General features: G+C 49.3%; 1 protein-coding gene and 1 long non-coding RNA gene across 3 annotated transcripts in view; one reads left to right on the top strand and one right to left on the bottom strand.

Moving 5' to 3' along the window:
• The window catches only part of LOC107833657 (uncharacterized), a 22,139-nt gene that overhangs the window by 7,088 nt on the left and 10,881 nt on the right, over positions 1-4,170 (top strand). The window contains exon 2 of the long non-coding RNA XR_001659425.1: positions 3,435-3,438. This is a non-coding gene — a long non-coding RNA (uncharacterized LOC107833657). The remainder of the gene's footprint in view (positions 1-3,434; positions 3,439-4,170) is intronic.
• The window catches only part of bmpr1aa (bone morphogenetic protein receptor, type IAa), a 27,200-nt gene that overhangs the window by 16,024 nt on the left and 7,006 nt on the right, over positions 1-4,170 (bottom strand). Inside the window, exons 1-2 of one of the 2 annotated variants that reach the window (XM_016663490.1) lie at positions 2,646-2,771; positions 1,480-1,558 (exon numbers count right to left, since the gene is read on the bottom strand). The gene's annotated coding sequence lies outside the window, so the exon portion shown is untranslated. Of the gene's footprint in view, positions 1-1,479; positions 1,559-2,645; positions 2,772-4,170 lie in introns of those variants that run through there. The other variant, XM_007577008.2, reaches the window with a different exon arrangement.

The raw sequence follows: 4,170 nt of genomic DNA, 5'->3' as shown, positions 1-4,170 counted from the left end.
ATCAGCGACAGGAAGTTCCTCCATCAGCGACAGGAAGTTCCTCCATCAGCGACAGGAAGTTCCTCCATCAGCGACAGGAAGTTCCTCCATCTGCGACAGAAAGTTCATCCATCAGCGACAGGACGTTCCTCTGCAGCGCTCGCTCTTCCAGAGAAACAAAACGCCTCAAAGCAACACGAACAGCTGCAGACTGCTGCATCTGAGGTGCACAAACGAGCTTTACGGTAGATCCTCCTGTAGAATCTATAGATTTTATCTCCCTGCTGGGATTTGCTGTTTTATTGTCACTTACTGTAATCAGTGTATTGACTTTAAAGCTCAGGAACACAATCACATCATTCTGGACATTTAACCCATAAAAACCATTTATTATTAATCCTGTTTTGCTGCAGCTCTGCTCAGTCTGAACAGATTGTTGTTCTTTATTCTGATTTTATACATTTTGTAAAAAAGCTTTGACGTTCTGTCACTCTGCTGCTGTTCCACCCAGACATCCTGAAGCTTCTCAGCACCAGGCCGGTCCGCTGCGGCGCTGATTTCATTAGAACCGAACAGAACCAGAACCAGAACCAGCAGCTTCATCAGGTTACAGCCACACAGACTACCCACAATCCTCTGGGGCGCCTCGTCATGGTCACACAGCGGGTTGTTGTGGAGCTCCTGGAGGAGGTTTAATTACTTTAATCGTCATGGAAACAGGTCCATCAATCACAGCTGCCGTCGAGTCACAGACACCAGAATCGGCCAATCACAGCGAGGGAGAGCAGCATCGATAACCAGAACCCCCGACCCAACCCAAACCCCCGCCTCCTCCCAGGCTGCTGGAATGTGAAGCAGGTAATGGAAAACACACACACACACACACACACACACACACACACACACACACACACACACACGCTGAGCAGCCTGGAGGAGTTCTGTCTCTGGTTCTGCTTCAGCCACAGCAGAGTAAACACGGCCAGCAGTAGACAGTGTGTGTGTGTGTGTGTGTGTGTGTGTCTTTGTGTGTGTGTGGTCCGGTCGGAGCCTGGACGCTGGTTGGTTTCATCCACCGCGTTGCCGTGGAAACGGCAGCCCGGCCACAGCAGTGGACCTTGCTAGGTGGTCCAGAGGTCGGTGCTGACGGCTCCTGCAGCAGAACCAGAACCCGGAGCGCTGCGGCTGTAACCGGAGCCGCCGGGTCGGCCCAGACAGGGCGGGGCGAGAGGCGGGGCGGGGGGACATATGGCAGCTATTAGGCGCTGCAGACTGCCCGGCTCTGCTGCAGAACCTCCGACTCCGCCGCCCCAAACAGAAAAATCCCTCCGGCTCTCCTCCATTAATCAGAGCAGGAGTTGGATTCAATCAGCCAATCACAGCCTGCGCTCAACAGCCAGGAGGCCTCCTGATTGACCAGCTTTGACTCAGGCCCAGGGGTCAGAGGTTAATCTCCTCATTTAGCAGGGCGGGGCCTGGAGGAGCGGTTGGTCTTCATACCTGACTGGAGGCTCCATGATGCAGCAGAGAGCAGGACTGAGCACGGCCCCATGGGAAATGTAGTCTGAAGGCAGCCGGTCTGCAAAACAAACACGAGGTTAGAAATAAAACAATATTAACATTGGAACAACAAGTTAATGTTCACTCTGCAGCCAGACAGGAAGCTGCTCCAAAACCCTTCACAATAAGAGTCCAGATGGACCGGACCCGGTCCAGGAAGAGACCCAAATACTAGACTGAACAAAAAGCACCAATAAAAGAGCAGTTAGAGCTAAATATGAGCATCGACTTCTGCAGCGCCACCTACTGTCTGACAGGAGAACTGCAGAGAGCAACAGGAAGGAAGGAAACGGTAAAAATGGGAGAAATCAGAACATTGAGCTAAGCTAAAAGATGGAAGCTAATCGAAAATAAGATAAGCTAAAAGATAAGCTAACTTACACTAAAATAAGCTAAGCTGGAATTATAAAAACTAAACTAAAACAAGTTAAGCTAAACTAAGCTTAGCTAGCAGAAGATAAGCTAAGCTAAAGATGAGTTAAACTAAACTTGATTTCCTCCAACAAATCAGACACATTGAGGTTTTTACAAAATAAACAGGAAATATAAATGTCAACAATCCCAACAATAGCTGCTAACATCAGATGTTTGTTAATGCGAGTTACTGTCTGCTGCAGATCTACATGAATGATTTAAAACATCTTTACTGTGGAAAAACCTGAGGAAGTAAATTAAATGTTAGCATGAAGATGAAACGTTTCCTGTTCAACCAGGAATAACAACCTGAGGACCAAAAATGGCCGCTCCTGGTGACGACCCTGACATGTTCAGCTGCAAACATGGCCGACCTGCTCCCAGAGCGGAAACCATGGCAACCAGCAGAGGAAGCTGGATTCCTATAGGTGGAAACCAGTGGAACCGGTTCTGGTGGCAGAGCAGAGGAACGCCGCCTAGAACCCGAGACCTGCAGCCGGGCTGACAGCCAGAACCCATCGGTCCGATCGGACTCTTTCCTCACAAAGGACTGGGCAGGGCTCAACCGGACCGGACCAGGCATCAGCACCCTGCGTCCAGGCAGAGCTGCTGCCTCTGCAGCAACATGGCGCTCACATCCCAGTCCGCCCAGTGGTGAACTGGGTCCAGTAGGCGCGGCTCCACTGACTCACCAGCTGCTGCCGTTTTTATCCCGTTAGGAACGCCGGCCTTTCCAGAAACACTCAGGATTTACTGCAGCGCACAGAGGAGCACCGGTTCTGGAGGCCTGGTTCTGGAGGCCCGGTTCTGACTACAGGATTTTGTTTGTTTTCTTTATTAGGATCCCAGGTACTTCCCAGGACTTTAGTTACTAATCTTCTGGGGATCCAGCTGATATAACATAAAATATTCATAAAACCATTTTAATATCACAAAATTAGTCACATTCATTTTACAAATTACACAAAAACTGATATTTAATAAACATCAGATTAACAAACATCAGATTTCAGCTCTTTTAGGAGAAAATATGATTTTAATCTCTGATGCTTCTGGGTCGTTAATTCGGTTCCTGAACGCAGCACCAAAAGGCCGCGGTGCATTCACAGCCTCCAGGAAAACCCAGCGCTGAGCTTGGAGCAGGTTTGGACCCGGCTGCTGCAGCCTGCAGGAACTGAGGCTATCGGAGCGGGTCAGAACCGCCGGGCCCGGTTGTTTACAGCAGATCGATAGAATCACAGGAGACCCGAGACAGAACCTGGAGGTCAGAGCCTTCCAGAACCTCTGGGTCATGACCCAACAAGAAGGAGAACCAGAACCTCAGCCCAGCCTGTTCAGATCATTTAGTGAAGATCAGAACCGGTCTGTCCCAGAACCAACCCGACCCAATAAACCCGCTACAGCAGCAGGTCGGACAGAGACCCGGTACCAATGCTCATCTGAACCAGTCCTGATCAGAAACCCAGAAAGTCCCAGAACAGAACCGTTTGGGTTTCAGTCCAACAAAATGTTCAGAAAATATGAAGAAATAAAAATGATTCACTTCATCAGAGAGAAAAGAACTGACTGGAGGAACTGAACTGGTTCAGAGGAACTGGCTCAGTTAGAAGTGGTTCAGCTGTAGTGAATTAGTGAATCATTTAAAGTGAATCAGTTTAAATCACATGAAACTGATTCAGTTCCAGGGAATCAATTAAAGTATTTTGGATCAAACTGATTCATTTAAAACTGATTCAGTGAAAAGTGATTCACCTTCAAAGATTCAGTTTAATGGAAGTGATTCAGGTAAAATGAATCATTTCAGTGGAAAAAGAATCAGTTTGGGTCTCAGCTGGAACTGCAGCAGCAGGAACCAGAAGAAGAAGAAGAAGAAGAATGGCTCCTCTGTGCGCTGGCTGCCATTACTGCCTTTATTTATCTGCTGAGCTGCAGCGCTGAGGAAGAGGAGGAGGAGGAAGAGGAGAGGGCCGGATTGCATGTTTTCCTCCTCGGCTCAGCCACTCTGTCTCCAGGACGATGGGGGAGGAAGAGGAGGAGGAGGAAGAAACCTGATCTCCTCCTCCTCCACCGCCGCCTCTCAGCCGCCTGAGAAACCCGATCCCGGCTCTGCAGCAGGAGGCTCAGAGGGGGAGGAGAGGGAAACTGGGAAAACTGAGCCAGGAGGAGAGGGAAAATGGAAAAACTGGGAAAACTGAGCCAGGAGGAGAGGGAAAATGG

The sequence above is a fragment of the Poecilia formosa genome, unplaced genomic scaffold (assembly GCF_000485575.1).
Source record: "Poecilia formosa unplaced genomic scaffold, Poecilia_formosa-5.1.2 Scaffold422, whole genome shotgun sequence".
Taxonomy (NCBI): Eukaryota; Metazoa; Chordata; class Actinopteri; order Cyprinodontiformes; family Poeciliidae; genus Poecilia; species Poecilia formosa.
This window is presented reverse-complemented; position numbering and strand designations above follow the sequence as displayed.